The sequence below is a fragment of the Ictidomys tridecemlineatus genome, chromosome 2 (assembly GCF_052094955.1).
Source record: "Ictidomys tridecemlineatus isolate mIctTri1 chromosome 2, mIctTri1.hap1, whole genome shotgun sequence".
NCBI lineage: Eukaryota > Metazoa > Chordata > Mammalia > Rodentia > Sciuridae > Ictidomys > Ictidomys tridecemlineatus.
Window position 1 is genome coordinate 61,720,209 of NC_135478.1, and position 20,062 is coordinate 61,740,270.

Genomic DNA, 20,062 nt, shown 5'->3' on the forward strand with positions numbered 1-20,062 from the left:
TTTTACATAATGCCATATTAGTGACTGTTGTATTCTGCTACCTTTCCTATCCTCAACTGTTTCCCCTCCCCTCCCATCCCATCTTCTCTCTCTACCCCATATACTGTAATTCATTTCTCTTCTTGTTTACTTTCCCATTCCCCTCACAACTTCTTATATGTAATTTTGTATAACAATGAGAGTCTCCTTCCACTTCCATGCAATTTCCCTTTTCTCTCCCTTTTGCTCCCACCTCATGTCTCTGTTTAATGTTAATCTTATCCTCCTGCTCTTCCTCCCTGCTTTGTTCTTACTTGCTCTCATTATATCAAAGAAGAAATTTGGCATTTGTTTTTTAGGGATTGGCTAGCTTCACTTAGCATAATCTGCTCTAATGCCATCCATTTCCCTGCAAATTCCATGATTTTGTCATTTTTTAGTGCTGCATAATACTCCATTGTGTATAAATGCCACATTTTTAATCCATTCATCTATTGAAGGGCATTTGGGTTGGTTCCACAGTCTAGCAATTGTGAATTGTGCTGCTATGAACATCGATGTGGCAGTATCTCTGTAGTACACTCTTTTAAGGTCTTCAGGGAATAGTCAAAGAAGGGCAATAGCTGGGTCAAATAGTGGTTCCATCCCCAGATTTCCCAGATTTCTTAGTTCTCGGTGGACACAACATCTTTGTTGGTATGTGGTGCTGAGGATCGAACCCAGGCCGCACGCATGGTAGGTGAGCACACTACCGCTTGAGCCACATCCCCAGCCCAATCATATGGTTCTTATCTTTAAGTCTATTGATGTGGTGAATAACATTTATTGATTTCCATATATTGAACCATCCTTGCATCCCAGGGATGGATCCTGCTTGATCATGGTGCACAATTTTTTTTGATTGCAGCATTTTATTGAGGATTTTTTTCATCTAGGTTCATTAGAGATATTGTCTGTTTTTTTTTTTTTTCTTTGACGTGTCTTTGTCTGGTTTCAGAATCAGGGTGATGTTGTCCTCATAGAATGAATTTGGAGGATCTCCCTTTTTTTCTGTTTCCTGAAATAACTTCAAAAGTTTTGGTATTAATTCTTCTTTAAAGGTTTTGTAAAACTCTCCTGTATACCCATTGGGTCTTGAGCTTTTCTTGGTTGGTAGTCTTTTGATTGCTTCTTCTATTTCATCCATTGATATTGGTCTGTTCAAATTGTTTGTATCCTCCTGACTGAGTCTGGGCAAATCATATGACTTAAGAAATTTATCGATGTCTTCACTATCTTCTGTTTTATTGGAATGTAGGTTTTCAAAATAATTTCTAATTGTCTTCTGTATTTCTGTAGCATCTGTTGAGATATTGCCCTTTTCATCCCATATGTTAGTAATTTGAGTTCTCTCTCTTTTTCTCTTGGTTAGCATGGCTGAGGGTCTGTCGATCTTATTTAATTTTTTAAAGAACCAACTTTTAGTTTTGTCAATTTTTTCAGTAGTTTCTTTTCTTTCAATTTCGTTGATTTCCACTCTAATTTTAATTATTTCTTGCCTTCTGCTACAGTTTTTTTGTTGTTTTGCTCTTCCTTTTCTAGGGCTTTGAGATGAAGTGTGAGCTCATTTATTTGTTGTTTTTTTTTTTTCTTTTTTTGAGGAATTATTTGCAGGTGATGAATTTCCCTCTCAAAACTGCTTTCATTGTGTCCCATAGACTCTGTTATGTTGTGTCTATATTTTCATTTATCTCTAAGAATTTTTTATTTCCTCCTTTATGTCTTCTGTAACCCATTGATCATTCAGTAACATATTGTTCATTTTCCATGTGATATAGGATTTTTCCTTCTTTCTTTAATTATTGATTTCCAGTTTCATTCCATTATGATCAAATAAAAGGCATGGTATAACTCCACCCCTTTATATTTACTGAGGGTTGCCCTATGGCATAATATAAGGTCTATTTTTGAGAAGGATCCATGTGCTACTAAGAAAAAAAGTATATTCACTTAATGATGGTTGATATATTCTACATATGTCAGTTAAGTCTAGGTTATTGATTGTGATATTGCGTTCTATAGTTTCTTTATTTAACTTTTGTTTGGAGGATCTCTCCAATGGTGAGAGAGGTGTGTTGAAGTCACCCATAATTATTGTATTGTGGTCTATTTGATTCTTGAACTTCAAGAGAGTTTGTTTTGTGAATGTCACAGCACCCTTATTTGGTGCATAAATATTGATAATTGTTATGTCTTGTTGGTGAATGGTTCCTTTTAACAGTATATAATGTCCTTCATTATCTCTTTTGATTAACTTAGTCTTGAAGTTGATTTTATTCGATATGAGGATGGCCACCCAGGCTTGCTTACGAGGAATGTCTGCGTGGTATTTTTTTCCCAACTTTTCACCTTCAGCCTGTGTATATCTTTTTCAATCAGATGTGTCTCCTGGAGGCAGCATATTGTTGGATTTCTTTTAAATCCATGTTACCAGCCTATGTCACTTTATTGGAGAGTTTAAGTCATTAACGTTTAGAGTTATTATTGATATATGGTTTGTAATTCCAGCCATGTTTGATTATTTATCTTTTTTTTTAAATTTAGTTTGTTTCTCCATGATTAGCTTTCCCCCCACCCTCTGTCTTTACTGAGGCACTTCCCACTGATGGTTTTGGTTATTGTTTTTCATTTTTTCCTCGTGTAGTGTTTTGCTCAAGATGCTTTACAATGCTGGTTTTCTGGCTACAAATTTTTTAAACTTTTTTTTATCATGAAAGATTTTCATTTTGTTGTTGTACCTGAAGCTTAATTTCTCTGGATACAGAATTCTTGGTTGGCATCCATTGTCTTTCAGTGTTTGAAATACCTTGTTCCAGGATCTTTTTGCTTTCAGCGTCTGTGATGAAAAATCAGTTATTAACCTTATTCGTTTACCCCTGAATGTAATCTCTCTCCTTTTTCTTGTAGCTTTTAATATTTTCTCTTTGTTCTGTATATTGGGTATCTTCTTAACAATGTGTCTTGGCATTGGTCTACTGTGATTTTGTATGCTTGGTGTCCTGTATGCATCTACATTTTGTATATGTGTTTCCTTTTTTATTTCTGTAAAGTTTTCTGTAATTATTTCTTTCAGCAGGTTACTCATTCCCTTGATTTTAATCTCTATACCATCCTCTATCCCAATGACTCTTAAGTTTGTTTTTTTTTATGTTATCCCATATCTCTTGGGTGTTTTTCTCGTGATTTTTTACCAGCCTTTCTTAGTTGGATAGACTCTTTTCAAGATGATATATTTTGTCTTCATTATCTGACATTCTGGCTTCTACTTGCTCCACACTTTTTGTGATACTCTCATTTGAGTTTTTCATTTGGTTTATAGTTTTCTTCATTTCTAGAATTATTGTTTGATTTTTTTTATAATCTCTGTCTCCTGATAAAGATGCTTAACTTCTTCTTTTATCTGTTTATGTAATTCCATTTCAATGTGTTCTTTCACTGTTTGAATTTACTGTCTCATATCCTCTTTAAAGTTCCATTCCATCTGTTTAAGGTAATCCTTGAGTTCTTTATATGACCATTTTTCTGATGACTCTAGGTCCTCCTGAATATTTAGGTTGTCCTGCATTGTTTGTACTCCTTTTCATCCTTCTCATGTTACTTCTTGTTCTGTTTGACTGCTGAGTTACTGTTTACTCCTATAAATTTAGTTGATGCTTGGGAGAAAAGGTATTAGAACGGAAGGGAAGAAGTCACTGTCGCCACTGGTTTCAATGAAATTATGTTCTCCGCCGCATTCTGGTGACGTCAGTTCTCTGCTATGGTGGTATCTCATGCAAATGGCGACAGTTCGTTTATCTTCGCCTGGTGACCAATGCAACAGGTGGGACCTGACTTGCTCTCCCAAGCCCCGTTTCAATCCTGTGGCCACTGCCTGTGAAGGCTCTGTTGGCATTTACCTCCCTAGGTGCAGAAGGGCCGACCAGTTGTTTCTGCAGGATATTTTAGTGTTGAGTCACAGCAGTTTGTCTGTGAGAAGCAGGCCAATGGGAAATTGAATTCAGCCAATCCAGGCTCGGTGTGTGTTCTGAGAGGCCCAGACTGTTCTCCCCAAATCCACGTCAGCTCAGCATTGCCTAGTGATGCTTTCCTTGTTCTCTTCCATTCCTCTACAGATGCACTGGTTCATAGCTGTGGAACTGTCCATAGATTCAGTGTGGCAGGCCCAGGTTTTCTTTCTCGTTGGCCCACGCTGGCTCAGCCCCTTGGGGCTGAAGAGTGCTCCACAGCGGTGGTGCCGGCGACACAGTAAAAATATTTAATTATTTTTTCCTGTCTTACATTCTTTCATAGCACGTTTATTAAGAACCTCAAGTCCTTGGTGCACGCTGGTGCAGAATGACTTCCTACTGCAGGTCAAGGGCACAGGCGCCACCGAAGCCAGCAGCACAGGTGCCACTCGGACCCCTGACCCAACAAGGGCGCCGCAGCCAACAAGCTCTAGCCCCCAAAGGCCACTGCCACCGAGGACAAGGGAAGTAGCAGCAGCAGCAATGCCAAGAAGGCAGCAGTTGGGAGCATGAATTTTAAGAAGGCAGCCAAGCCCAGTGTCCCCAAGGTGCACAAGGGCTGCTATTTGGGGAATTCTATGATCAAAGGTTCTCTTAAAAAGCTAGGGTTAGTTGTAGGATTACGGTTAGAGCTAGGGTTAGAGCTAGTGTTAGGGTTAGAGTTAGTTATTTTTTTTTCAATTATTTTGACACTGGCCAGGATTTATCTTGTACCTAGCCTTATTATGTTCCTCAGGTTTGGGCCTTCTTGGTTCAATGGTTTGCTGTCAGGAACAGTTTGTGTTTCTTTAAAGAGAGAGAGAGAGAGAGAGAGAGAGAGAGAGAGAGAGAGAGAGAGAGAGAGAGAGAGATTTTAATATTTATTTTTTAGTTTTCAGCGAACCCAATAACTTTGTTTGTATGTGGTGATGAGGATGGAACCCAGGCTGCACACATGCCAGGTGAGTCCGCTACCACTTTTGCCACATTTCCAGGCTAACAGTTTGTATTTTAAGGTTTCACTTCATTTTGACTTATACAGGTAAGTGAATATGCTGCTGGAAACCAAACAGGGTTCGTGTAGCAGCTTTAAACCTCGCACACTGGATTAGTTCTCTGTAGATGCTCTCTGGTTTGTTTTTTGTGAAACTAGCCCTAAGCTAAAGCATGAAAAGCAACTATATACAGAAAAATTTTAGGAGATAACAGGGAAATATGTATGTACTTAAATATTTCCCCCTGTTATTTGGTCAGATTTCTTTGATACTGCACAAGATTCCTCTGTGAGCTTGCCCCACTAGGTTCCACAATCTTGTGACTTCTAAGGCCAATGGTACTCTAAACAGGTTATGGTTAGGATTATGGTTATGGGGTAAGGTTAAAGTTAGAGTTGTTTTGTTCAAACTTCTTTGACATTGGGCAGGATACATTTTTATCTAGCCTTATTATGTTCCCAAGGTTTCAGCCTTCATGGTTCAATTTTTTTCTGTCAGAAACAATTTGTATTTTATGGATTCACTTCATTTTGACCTACATGGATATATGGACATGGACCTGGAAATCAAAAAATGTTGCTACTAGTTGCTTTAAACTTCCCACATTCAATCACTTTTCTGTGGGAACTCTCTGGTTTATTCCTTGTGCAATTAGTCCTAAGCTGAAGCATGCAATACAAATATTTCAAAGAGCACTTTAGGAGAAAACAGGGAAATATGCATGTGCTGATATACCTTCTCCAATTATGTTTTTAGATTACTTTGAAACTGTGCATGATTCATCTGTAATCTTTCCCCACTAAGCTCCTGAATTTTGAAACTTCTATGATCAAAGATTTAATAAACAGGTTAGAGTTAGGCTTAGGTTTATTGTTAAAACTAAGGTTAGACCTAGTGTTAGGGTTAGAGTTATTTTTTTTTTTCAAATTTCTATGATACTGGGAAGGATTCATCTTTTGCTATTTTTAGTATACTCCAATTGTTTAGAGTAAAAGGGTTCACTCTCAGGAACAGTTTCAATTTTCATATTTCTCTTCATTTTGCCTTAAAGGGGTGAATGGAAATGAAGATGGAAATCAAACAGGGTTTGCACTAGCTGATTGAAACTTTACACACTCAATCAGTTCTCAGTGAGCATTCTCTGGTTTGTTTCCTGTTGAAGTAGCCCTAAGGTGAAGTAGAAACAAACAGTTTTATCTCTGATCACTTTAGGAGCAACCAGGAGAACACCCATGTGCTGAAAAAGCTTCAAATTTTTTGGGGGGTCGGATTACTTAGATTCTGTACAATAATCATACTTGACCTAGTCTTTGTGGGATCCACAATTTTTGCCTTCAAGGTTCAGTGGTTCACCGTAAGGAACAGTTTGAATTTTTAGGTTTCACTTTATTATGGCCTATATGTGTTAATGGAAATGGAGCTGTAAATCAAACAAGGTTGGTGTTAGCTGCATGACTTCACAAACTCAATCAGTTATCCCTGGGCACTCTCTGATTTGTTCTTTGTGAAAATACCTTAAGCTGAAGCATAAAAAAACAATTTCTCCAAGAGCACTTCAGGAGAAAACAGGGAATATGCATGTAATGAAATACCTCCCCAAATATTTCATCAGATTTCTTTGATATTGTGCAAGATTCATCTGTTAACTTGCCTCACTAGGCTCCCCAACTTTGGGACTTCCACAATCATAAGTACTCTATACAGGTTAGAGTTAAGATTAGGGCTAAGGTTGGATCTAGCGTTAGAGTTAGACTTGGTTTTGTTCAAATTCATTAGATACTTGGCAGGATTTGACTTTTATCTAGACTTAGTATTTTCCCCAGGTTTGGACCTTCTAGCTTCAATGGTTCACTTTCAGGAACAGTTTGTATTTTAAGGTTTCCTTCATTTTGACCTATACAGGTTAATGGAAATGGAGTTTGAAATCAAACAGAATTCGTGCTTGCGATTTGAAACTTCACACAATCAGCTCTCTGTGGGGACTCTCTGATTTGCTTCTTGTGAATGTAGCCCTCAGCTAAAGCATGCAAAAACAACTTGATCCGAGAACACTGTAAGAGACAACAGGAAAATATGCATGTACTGAACTATCTCCCCCAATTATTTGGTCAGATTTCTTTGATAATAGACATGATTCATCTTTTCACTTTCCCCACTAGGGTCCCTTAGTTTGGGTCTTATATGATCTAAGGTTCTCTAAACAGATTAGTGTTCGGCTTATGGGTATGGTTAGAGCTAAGATTAGAAGTAGTGTTAGAGTTAGAGTTAGTTTTATTTAAATATTTTTGATACTTGCAAGGATTCATATTTAACTGCCTTGCTAGGTTCAGCAGGCTTGGGCCTTCTCAGATCAATGCTTTGCTGTCAGGAACCATTTGTATTTTAAGGTTTCACTTCATTTTGACCTACATGGGTAAATGGAATTGGAGTTGTAAATCAAAGAAGGTTGGTGCTAGCTGTTTGAAACTTCATATGCTCAATCAGTTCTCTTTGGGCACTCTCCAGTTTGTTCCTTGTGAATGTAGTCCTAAGCTGAAGTATGCAAAACAAGTTTATTTGAGAGCATTTTAGGAGAAAAGAGAGAAATATAAACATACTGAAATACCTCCCCCAATTATTTGGTAATATTTCTTTGATATTGCATGTGATTCATCTGTTAGCTTGCCCCAATAGGATCCCCAATTTTTGGACTTCTTGATCATAGGTTCACTAAAAGGGTTACAGTTAGAGATAGAGTCAGATCTAGCATTACCGTTACAGTTAGATTTGTTCAAATTTATTTGATACTGGGTAGTATTCATCTTTTCCTTACCCTTGTTATATTTCCCAGTTTTGAGCCTTCTCAGTTCAAATTTTCACTGTCAGAGACAGTTTATATTTTAAGGGTTCACTTCATTTTGACCTCTATGGGTAAATGGAAATGGAGCTCAAAATAAAACAATGTTGGTGCTAGATGCTTGAAACTTCACATACTCAATCAATTCTCTGTGGGCACTCTCTAGTTTCTTCCTTGTGAAAATATCCCAAAGCTGAAGCATGCAAAAACAACTTTATATGAGATCACTTTAGGAGACAATAGAAAAATATGCATGTACTTAACTCCCTCCCCCCAATAATTTGGTCAGATTTACTTGATACCATGCAGGATTCATCTGTTAGCTTGCCCCACTTGTCTCCACAAGTTTGAGACTTCTATGATCAAAGGTTCTCTAAACAGGTTAGTGTTAGTTTTAGGGTTAGGATTAAGGATAGTGTTATAGTGAGTGTTAGAATTAGAGTTAGTTTTGTTCAAATTTCTTTGATACTGGGCAAGATCCATTTTTTATTTAGCCTTACGCTGTTCACCAGTTTTGGGACTTCTTGATTCAATATTCACTGTCAGGAACAGTTTGAATTTTAAGGTTTCACTTCATTTTTACCTACACGGTAAATGAAATTGGAGCTGGAAATCAAACAAGGTTGGTGCTAGCTACTTGAATATTCACACACTCAATCAGTTCTCTGTGGGCACTCTCTGGTTTTTTTCTTGTGAATGTAGTGCTAAACTTAAGCAAAGCAAGTTTATCCAAGAGGACTTTAGGAGAAAAGAGGAAAATATGAATATACTGAAACACCTCTCCCAATCATTTGGTCATATTTCTTTGATATTGCACAGGATTAATATGTTAGCTTGCCCCACTAGTCTCCACAAGTTTGAGACTTCTATGATCAAAAGTTCTCTAAACAGGTTAGGGTTAGTTTTAGGGTTAGGATTAGGGCAAGTGTTAGAGCAAGTGCTGGGTTAGAGTTAGTTTTTTTCAAATTTCTTTGATACTTGGCAGGATCTGTCTTTTTCCTAGCTTTACTATGTTCACCAGTTTTGGGCCTTCTTGGTTCAAGATTCAGTCAGGAACAATTTGAATTTTAAGGTTTCACTTAATTTGAACCTATTTGGGTAAATGGAAATGGAGCTGGAAATCAAAAAGGGTTTGTGCTAGGTGCTTGAAACTTCACACACTCAATTAGTTCTCTGTAGGAACTCTGTGGTTTCTTCCTTGTGAAAGTATCCCTAAGCAGAAGCATGCAAAAACAACTTTATCCAAGAGCACTTTAGGAGAAAACAGAAAAATATGCATGTCCTGAACTACTTCCCCCAATTATTTGGTCAGATTTGTTTGATACTGCACAGGATTCATTTTTTAGCTTGATTCACTGGGCTCCCTAAGTTTGGGACTTGTATGATCAAATCTCTATAAACAGGATAGGTTTAGGTTTATGGTTATGGTTAGGACTAGGGTTAGAACAAGCATTAGGGTTAGAATTAGTTTTGTTCAAATTTTTTGATACTGGGCAGGATTTCCCTTCTACCTAGCCTTATTACATTCTCCAGTTTTGGGCCTCCTATTTTTAATTGTTTACTTCAGAAACAGTTTGTATTTTAAAGTTTCACGTCATGTTGTCCTATATGGGTAATTGGAAATGGAGCTGATAATCAAACAGGGTTGGTGTTACCTACTTGAAATTTCATACACTCAATCAATTCTCTTGGCCACTCTCTGGTTTATTTCTAGTGAAAGTTTTCCAAAGCTGTGGCATGCAAAAGAACATTACCAATAGAATTTTAGGAAAAAACAGGGGAAATAGGCTTATACTGAAACACCTCCCCCAATAATTTTGTCAATTTTTTTTGATACTGGGCATGATTAATCTCTTAGCTTTTCCTACTAGGGGACCCACGTTTGGGACTTCTATGACCAAAGGTTCTCTAAACAGGTTAGGGTTAGGGTTAGGGTTAGGCTTAGGACTCAGGTTAGAACTAGTGTTAGGGTTAGAGTTAGTTTTGTTCAAATTTATTTGATATCAGGGAGGACTTATCTTTTAACTAGCCTTACTATGATCCCAAGGATTAGTCCTTCTTGGTTCAAGGTTTGCTGTCAGGAACAGGTTGGTTTTAAGGTTTCTTCATTTTGACCTTTTTGGGTAATTGGAAATGGAGCTGGATAATAGGGTTGGTTTTAGCTGCTTGAAACTTCACACACTCAATCATTTCTCTGTTGGCACACTCTGGTTTATTTCTTGTAAAAGTAACCCTACGCTGAAGCATGCAAAGCACAGTTTTAGGGTTAGAGTGATGTTTAGAGCTAGGATTAGTGTTTGGGTCAGAGTCAGGGTAAGAGTTAGTTTTAGGGTTAGGGTTAGGACTTAAATTAGAGTTAAAGTTAGGGCTAAGTTTAGGATTAGTGTTTGTTTTAATTTAAGGGTTAAGATTAGGGTTATGGCTTGGTTTTGTTTTAAGGCTAGGGCTAGGATTAAAGCTAGATTTTGGATTAGTGTTAGGATGAGTTGTAGGCTTAGGGTAAGATTTATAGTTAGGGTTAGATCTAGGGTTAGGGCTAGGACTAGCACTAAGTCTAGGGTTAAGGTTACAGTAAGGGATAGGATTAGAACTAGGGATACAGCTAGGATGAGAGTTAGAGTTAGTCTTAGGACTAGGCTTAGCATTAGGGTTAGGGTTAGAGATAAATTAGGGCTAGGGTTAGGGCTAGGGTTAGTGTTAGGTTTAAGCCTAGGGGTAGGGCTAGTGTTTAAGTTTAGCATTGGGGTTAGGGTTAAGTTTAGGGGCATGAGTGGAGTTATAACTAGGTTTAGGGATAGGGAGATGGTTAGAATTAGGATTAGGGCTAGTGTTCAGAGTCGGGTTAGGATTAAGGCTAGGTTTAGGGCTAGGAAGAGGGCAAGAGTTTCTCTTAGGGTTGGGGCTATGACAAGGGCTAGGGCTAATATTATGTCTAGAGTTATGTTTAGGAATAATTTTAGGGTTAGGTTATGGCTAGGTGTAATGTAAGTGTTATGTTTAGGGATAAGATCAGGTTTAGAGTTAAGGGTGTTATTTGGGTTAGGGTCACAGTTAGCATTTGGTTTTGGTTAAAGTTTAGAATTAGGGCTTGAATTAGCATTAGGATTAGGTTAAGGATTAGGTTTAGGTTTAGGTTTCAGTTAAGATTTAGGGTACTGGATGATTTAGGGTTAGTGATAGGGTTAGGATTAGCATAAGGATTAGGGTTATGTTTAGTATAATGATTAGGTTAAGAGCTAGTGTTAGTGATTGGTTATGGTTTGGATTAAGTCTACAATTAGGGTTAGGTTTAGGGATAGGGCTATGGTTTGGTTTAGGGTAAGTGTTAGGGATAGGGTTATGGTTTAGTTTAGAGTGTTAGGGTAAGGGTAAGAGTTTGGATTAGGGGTAGATTTATAGTTAGGTTAGGGTAAAGGTTAGTGTTTGAGCTAGGTTTAGGGTTAGGGAGAATGTTAGGTTTAAGTTTAGGTGTAGGGTTAGGTTTATGGTTAGGGTTTGGTGTAGGGTTAAGGTTGTGGCTATGGTTTTCATTAGGGTTAGAGTAATGGATGATATAGAGATAGGGTTAAGGTTAGGGTATGGTTTATGGCTACTTTTAGGATTAGGCTTAGTGTAAGACTTAGTGTTTCAGCTAGGGTTAGGGCTAAATTAGGACTAAGATTAGGTCTAGGGTTAGTATTCAGCTTAATCCTAGGTTTAGGGTTAGAGTAAGGGTTAAGTTTAGGGTAAGGGATGGTTTTATATCTAGGTTTAGAGGTAGGGTGAGGGTTAGAATTAGGGTTAGAGCTATTGTTAGGATTAGGTTTATGATTAAGGCAAAGTTTAGGGCTAGGATGAGGGCCAGGGTTTGTTTATGGTTAGGGCTAGGATAGGGATAGGGCTTATTTCAGGTCTAGAATTATGGTTAAAGATAGTTTTAGGGTTGGGATTATAGATACGTCTAGTTTAAGGGTTAGTTTTAGGGTTAGAGTCAGGTTTAGAGCTAGGGACATTGTTAGGGTCAAGATCTGGGTTAGAGTTTGGAATAGGTTTAGGTTTAAATTTAGGGCTCAACCAGTTTTATGGTTAGGGTTGAGGTAATGATAGGGTAAGGTTTAATGTTCAGGTTAGCTTTAGGGTAATAAATAGGGATAGGATTAGGGTTAGCATTAGGGTTAGGTTTAGGTTTAACATTAGGGTTATGATTATGGTTATGGGAATTGTAATGGATAGGGTTTGAACTACGGTTAGAACTAAGGTTATGGTTACAATTAGGGCTCAGATGGGCTGGGGATGTGGCTCAAGCGGTAGCGTGCTCACCTCACAATTAGGACTCTGGTTAGGGTTAGGGTTAGGGCTAAAGCTAGGGTTAGGGCTCGGATTAAGGCTAGGTTTTGGGTTAAGTTAGTGCTAGGGTTAGGGTTGTCGCTAATGTAAGTACTAGGGTTTTGATTAAGGCTAATTTTAGGGTTAAGGTTAGGGCTAGGTTTAGGGTTAGACTTAGGTTTAGGGTTAGAGTGATGTTTACAGCTAGGGTTAGTGTTAGTGTTATCATCAGGATAAGGGTTAGTTTTAGAGTTTAGCTTAAACTCGAATTATGTCTAGGTTTGGGGGTAGGTGTATAGTTAGAGTTTGGTGTAGGTTGAGGGTTAGGTTTAGAGCTATGGCTCGGTTTTATTTTTGGGCTAGGGCTAGGATTTGGGCTAGTTTTAGGATTAGTGTTAGGGTTAGGGCTAGTGTTAGGTTAGGCTTAGGCTTCAGGTTATGGTTAGATTTAGAGTTAGGTTTTGATCTAAGGTTAGTGCTATGGCTAAGGATAGGGCAAGGGTTAAGACTAGGGTTAGGTTTTGGGTAAGAGATAGGGTTAGAACTAGTGATAGGGATGGTGTGAGAGTTAGAATTAGACTTAGGGCTAGGGTTAGGGTTATGGTTAGGGCTAAATTAGGGCTAGGGTTAGTGTTAGGGTTAGGCCTAGGGTTAGGATTAAAGTTAGGGTTATGTTTAGAATAAGGGATTGGGTTATAGCTAGGTTGAAGGCTAGGAAGAGGGTTAGTATTAGAATGAGTGCTATGATTAGGGTTAAGTTTATGATTAATGCTAGGTTTAGGGTTAGGTGGAGGGCTTGAGTTGGTGTTAGGGTTAGGGGTAGTATTAGGGCTAGGGCTAATATTAGGTCTAGTGTTACAGTTAGGGATAGATGTAGTGTTAGGTTTATGGCTCTATCCAGTGTAAGGGTTAGGTTTAGGATAAGGGTCAGTTTTAGAGCTAGGGTTATTATTAGGGTCAAGGTCAGGGTTAGGTTTGGATTAGGTTAGGGTTTAGGTTTAAGGCTCAAATTAACTTTAGGTTTAGGATTAGAGTAATGACACGTTTAGTTTTAGGCTTTTGTTTTGGTTTAGTGTAATGTATAGGGTTAGGGTTAGGCTTAGGGTTAGCATAAAGGTTAAGGTTATTGTTAGGGTAATGAATAAGGTTAGACCTAAGGTTAGGGCTAGGGTTATGCAAAGCATTAGGGCTAGTGTTTGAGTTAGTGTTAGGTTTATGTTTAGGTTTAAAGCTAGGTTTAGGACTTGGATTAAGTCTGGGTTTTGGGGTTAGGTTAGGGCTAGGGTAAAGGCTATGGCTAATGTATAAAGTAGGGTTATCATTAGCACTAGTTATAGGGTTAGGGTTAGGGCTAGGTCTAGTCTTAGTGTTATGATGATGATTAGAGCTAGGTTTAGTGTTAGGGTGAGAGTCAGGGTTAGTGTTAGTTTTTGGGTTAGAATTAGGACTATAATTAGTGATAGGGTAAGGGCTAGGTGTAGGGTTAGGGTTTGGTTTAGGTTAAGGATTAGGGTTAGGGCTATGGCTGGGTTTTGTTTAGGGCTAGGGGTAGGGTTAGGGCTAGATTTAGAATTAGTGTTAAGGTTAGGGCTAGTGTTAGTGTGAGGTTTAGGCTTAGGGTTAAGGTTAGATTTAGAGTTTGGTTTAGATCTAGGGTTTGAGCTAGTGCTAAAGATAGGGCTAGAGTTAGGGCTAAGTTTAGGGCTAGCTCTAGGGTGATGGCAAGGCATAGGGTTAGAACTAGTTATAAGGCTAGGGCAAGAATTAGAGTTAGTCTTAGTGCTAGGGTTTGTGTTAGGGTTAGGCCTATGGTTATGGCTAGGATTAGTGTTCTTGTTAGGGTTAGGGTTAGGTCTAGGGTAAGGGATGGGATTATAGCTAGTTTTAGACCTAGGGTGAGGGTTTGAATTAGGATAGGTTTAGGGTTAGGGTTATTATTAAGGCAGGGTTTATGGCTAGGATATGGGCTAAGGTTTGTTTTAGGGTTAGGACTAGGATTAGAGCTATGGCAAATGTCAGGTCTAGGGTTATGGTTAAGGATAATTTTAGGGTTAGGTTTATAGCTAGGTCTATTCTAAAGTTTAGGTTTATTGTTAGGGTCAAGTTTAGAGCTAGGTGTCTTATTAGAATCCAGGTCAGGGTTAGGATTTGGGTTAGGTTAAGGTTTAGAATTAGGGCTCAAATTAGCATTAGGATTAAGGATAGGATAAAGATATGGTTATGTTTATTGTTCAGGTTAGGTGTAGAGTAATGGATAGCATTAGAGCTAGGTTTAGGGCTGGGGTCTAGGTTTTGGCTTAGGTTTTGTGTTTGTTCTATGGTGAGGGTTAGGGTTCACTTTAGCGTTATATCTAGGGTGGAGCTTTGATTAGATTTAAGGGTAGGTCTGGTGTTAGGTTAGTTTTGCAATAGGTTAGGGCTACGGCTAGTGTAAGAACTAGTGTCGTGATTAGGGCTAGTTTTATGGATAATGTTAGGGCTAGGTAAATTTCTAGGGTTAGAATTAGGGTTAGGGTGATGTTTAGAGCTAGGGTTAGTGTTACTGTCAGGGTCAGTGTTTGGTTTAGTGATACCATTAGTGTTAAAGCCAGAATTAGGAGTGGGGTTAGGTCTAGGGAAAGGGTTAGTATTTGGTTTAAGCTAAAAGTTATTGTTAGTGCTAGGTCTAGGTTTTTCTTTAGGTCTAGGCTAGAGTTATGGCTAGATTTATGATTAGGTTTAGGTCTAGGGCTATTCGTAGGGTTAGATTTAGATATAAGTTTACCTGTAGGGATAGTGTTAGGGTTTGGTTTAGGGTTAAGTCCAGGTTTAGACCTGTGATTAGTTTTAAGGTCAGAATAAGGGTCAGGTTAGGGTTAGGATTTGGGTTTTGGTTAGAGCTAGAATGAGGGCTAGGGTTAGTACTAGGTTAGGGTTTGGGTTAGACTAAGGAATTGGGTTAGAATTAGGTTTAGCAATAGTGTTATGGTTGGCTTAGGGTAAGAAATAGTGTTAGAGCTAGGGTTAGGGCTAGGGTTAGGGTTAAATCTAGGTTAGGGCTCGGATTAGGGCTAGTTTTGTGGTATGGTTAGGGATAGGGATAGGGATAGGGAAACGGCTAACATAAGAACAAGGGTTATAATTAGGTTTGGTTTTATGGTTAGGGTTAGGGTAGGTCTAGTGTTAGGTTAGTTTTAAGGTTTGGGTGATATTTAGAGTGAGGGTTAGTGTTAGGATAGTAGTCAGGATCAGGGTAAGTTTTACAGTTATTGTTAGGACTCACGTTAGGACTAGGGTTAATGTTAGGGTTTTTTTAAGGTTAGGGGGGTGTTTAGAGCTAGATTGAGTGTTAGGATTGAGTATGGGTCAGGATAAGTATTAAGGTTAGGGTTAGGACTCAAATTAGGGCCAGGGTTAGGTCTAGGTGTAGTGTTAGGGTTTGGTTTAAGTTAAGGTTTAGAGTTAGGGCTATTACTTAGTTTTGTTTTACTGCTAGGGTTAGGGTTAGGGCTAGTTTTATGATTAGCATTAGGGTTAGGGCTAGAGATAGTGTTATGCTTAGGCTTTGGTTAGGGTTAGATTTAGAGTTATGGATAGATCTAGGGTTAGGGATAGGAATAAGGATAGGGCAAGGGTTAGGGCTAGGGTTAGGGTTTGTAAGGGATAGGTTAGAACTAAGGATAGGGCTAGTGTGAGAGTTAGAGTTAGTCTTAGGGCTAGGGTTAGGGTAAGAGTTAGGGATGGGGTTAAATTAGGGCTAGGATTAAGGCTAGTGGTAGTGCTCAGCTTAGGCCTAGTGTTAGGGTTAGGGTTAAGTTTAGAGTGAGGGATGGCATTATAGCTAGGTTTACAGGTAGAGTGAGGGTTATAATTAGCATTAGGGGTAGGTTTAGGATTAGGGTTATGATTAAGGCTAGGTTTAGGGCTAGGATGAGGGCTAGGGTTTGTTTTAGGATTGGGGCTAGAATTAGGCCTAGGGTTAGGATTGCAGGTCTAGTGTTATGTTTAAAGTTAGTTTTAGGGTTAAGATTATGGCTAAATGTAGTATAAGGGTTAGATTTATGGTTAGGGTCCGGTTCAGAGCTAGGGATATTTTTATGGTCAGAATATGGTTTAGGGTTTGGAATAGGTTAAGGTTTAAAGTTATTGCTCGAATTACCATTAGGGTTCGGGTTAGGGTAATGATAGTTTGATGTTTAGGGTTTAAGTGTGGTTTAGGTTAATGTATAGGGTTAGGTTTAGGCCTAGGGTTAACATTAAGGTTAGGTTAGGGTTATGATAATGGGTAGGGTTAGAGATAGTTTTAGGGCAAGGGTTGTGGTTATGATTAGGGCTAGGGTTAGGTTTGGGTTAGGGTTAGAGTTAAACCTAGCTAGGGTGCTGATTAACGCTAGGTTTTTTGTTAAGTTAGTTCTGGGCTAGGGTTACAGCTAATGTAAGTACTAGGGTTATGATTAGGGATAATTTTAGCGTTAAGGTTAGGGCTATGTTTAGTATAAGTGTTAGGTTTAAGTTTGGGTGATGTTTAGAGCTAGGATTATTGTTTTGATCAGAGTCAGGGTCAGAGTTAGTTTTAGGGTTCATCTTAAAACTGGAATTAGGACTAGGATTAGGGCGAGGTGCTTGGATAGTGTTTGGTTTAGGTTAAGGGTTAGGGTTAGAACTATATCTCGGTTTTATTTTAGGACTAGGGCTAGGGTTAGGGCTAGTTTTAGGATTAATATTAGGATCCTTGTACTTTTAGGGTTAGGCTTAAGCTCCAGGTTAAGTTTAGATTTAGAGTTAGGTTTTGATCTATGGTTAGTACTAAGACTAAGGATAGGGCAAGTGTTAGGACTACGATTATGGCTAGGGTTAGGGTTATGGTAAGGGATACAGTTAAAACTAGTGATAGGGCTAGTGTGAGATTTAGAGTTAGTCTCTGGGCTAGGGTTAGGGTTAGGGCTAAATTAGGGCTAGGATTAGTGTTAGGTTTAGGCCTATAGTTAGGGTTACGTTTAGAGTAAAAAATTATATTACACCTTGGTTGAGGGCTAGGGCAAGTGTTAGTATTAGGGTTAGGGTAAGGTTAGGGTAGAGTTATGATTAAGGCTAGGTTTAAAGCTAGGATGAGGACTAGGGTTTGCATTACGGTTAGGGCTAGTATTAGGACTAGGGCTAATTTCAGGTCTAGAGATAGAATTAGGGATAGATTTTGTATTAGGTTTATGGCTTCATCTAGTGTAAGGGTTAGGTTTAGGGTAAGGGTCAGGTTTAGAGCTAGGGTTATTTTCAGGGTCAGGGTCAAGGTTATGGTTTGGGTTAGGTTAGGGTTAAGGTTTAGGCCTCGAATTAGCATTTGATTTAGGGTTAGGGTAATGACAAAGTTAGGTTTAGAATTTAGAATTGGTTTAGTGTAATGGATATGGTTAGGGTTAGGCATAAGGTTAGCATAAGGTTAGAGTTATTTTTAGGGTATTGGATAGGGTTAGACCTAAGATTAGGTCTAAGGTAATGTATATGATTAAGGCTTTGTATGGATTATGGTTATATTTAAGTTTAGGGTTAAAGCTAGGTTAAGGAATCTGATTAAGGCTAGGTTTTGGGTTAGGTAAGGGCTAGTGTTAAGGCTACAGCTAATATACGAAGTAGGGTTATGATTAGTGCTAGTTATAGGGTTAAGTTTATGGCTATTTCTAGTTTTAGGTTAAGTTTAAGGTTACAATGATGTTTAGAGCCAGGGTTACTGTTAGGTCAGATGAGTGTCAGGGTTAGTTTTTGGGTTAGGGTTTGGACTAGAATTAGGGATAGGGTTAGGGCTAGGTGTAGGGTTATGGTTTGGTTTAGGTTAAGGGTTAGGGTTAGGACTATGACTTTATTTTGTTTTAGGATGAGGGGTAGGGTTAGGGCTAGTTTAAAGATTAGCATTAGGGTTAGGACTAGTGTTAGTGTGAGGTTTAGGCTTAGGGTTAGGGTTAGATTTATAGTTTGGTTTAGATAAGTGTTTGAGCTAGGGCTAAAAATAGTGCTAGGGTCAGGGCTAAATTTAGGACTATGTTTAGGGTGATGGTAAGGGATAGGTTTAGATCTAGGTACAGGGCTAGGGCGAGAGTTAGAGTTAGTCTTATGGCTAGGGTTAGGATTAGGGTTATTCTTAGGGATAGGGCTAAATTAGGGCAGTGATTAGGGCCAGGGTTAGTGTTAGGGTTAGGACTAGAGGTACGGCTAGGTTTAGTGTTAGGGTTAGGGTGACGGTTAGGTTTAGGATAAGAGATGGCGTTATAGCTAGTTTTAGGTCTAGGGTGAGGTTTAGAATTAGGGTTAGGGTTAGGGTTAGGTTTATGATTAAGGCAAGGTTTATGGCTAGGGTGTGGGATAAGGTTTGTGTTAGGGTTATAACTAGGATTAGAGATAGGGCTATTGTCAGGACTACGGTTATGGTTAGGGATGGTTTTAGGGTTAGGTGTATAGCTAAGACTATTGTAAGGGTTAGATTTATAGTTAAGGTCATGTTTAGATCTATGAGTGTTATTAGTGTCAGGGTCAATGTCAGGGTTAGGTTTTGGGCTAGATTAAAGTTTAGGGTTAGAGCTCAAATTGGCATTAGTGTTAGGAATAGGGTAATGATAGTTTCAGGTTTAGGGTTCAGGTTATGTGTAAGGTAATGGATTGTGTTAGAGCTAGCATTAGGGCTAGTTTTATGGTTAGGATTAGGTCTATGGTTAGGCATAGAGTTAGTGATGGTTGAGGTCAGCTTCAGGATTATAGCTTGGGCAGGGCTTGGATTAGGGATAGGTTTGGGCTAAAGATAATGTAAGAACTAGTTTTATGATTAGGGCTAGTTTCACAGTTAATATTAGGGCTATGTATAGTTTTAGGTTTAGGGTTAGCGTTATGTTTAGAGCTAGGGTTAGTGTTAGTGTCAGCGTCAGTGTTCTGGTTAGGGTTAAAGTCAGATTTAGGACTAGGGTTAGGCCTAGGGGAAGGGATAGTTTTTGGGTTAGGCTAAGGGTTATTGTAAGGGCTAGGTCTAGGTTTTTCTTTAGATCTAGGGCTAGAGTTATGACTAGATTTCGGATTAGGTTTAGGTCTACTTGTAGTTGTAGGGTTAGGTTTAGGTATAAGGTTACTGGTAGGGCTAGTGTTAGGGTTTGGTTTAGGGTTAGGTTCAGGTTTAGACCTACAATTAATTTTAGGGTTAGATTAAGAGTCAGGGTTAGGGTTAGGGCTTGGGTTATGGTTAGAGCTAGAATGAGAGCTAAGGTTAGGACTAGTAATAGGTTAGTGTTTGGGTTAGGATTAGTAATAGGTTAGTGTTTGGGTTAGGATAAAGATTAGGTTTGATTTAGGGTTATCATTAGAGTTAGGGTTTTGCTTAGGGTAAGGAATAGGGTTATAGTTAGAATTAGGGCTAGGGTAAGGGTAAGGGTTAGGACAATGGCTAATGTAAGAACTGAGGTTACAATTAGGGTTAGTTTTAGGGTTGGGGTAGGGATAGATCTAGTGTTTGGTTGGTTTTAAGGTTAGGGAGATATTTAGAGCGAGGGTAGTGTTAGGATTGGAATCAGGGTCAGGGTTAGTTTTAGGATTAGAGTTAGGACTCGAATTAGGCTTAGGGTTACTGTTAAGGTTCAGTTTAAGGTTAGGGTGGTGTTTAGAGCTAAGGTGAGTGTTACAACATGACTCATGGTCAGTGTTATTATTAAGGTTAGTGTTGAGAGCCACAGCCGAAGGGGCCCCAGCAAACTTCCAATGCCAGCAAACTTTCAGCTGCCAGCAAACTTCCAGCTGCCAGTTGATGATTGGCTCACAGTGGCCCCAGCAAACTTCTAGCTATCAACTGATTGGCTCCTCTACAGTGATGCTCATTGGGCTGTTTCCCCGCCATTTCAGACCACGGAGCTTCTCATTGGGGACATTTTTTGGCTCTGCCCATGTGACCCAGCCAATCAGCCTCAAGAGCA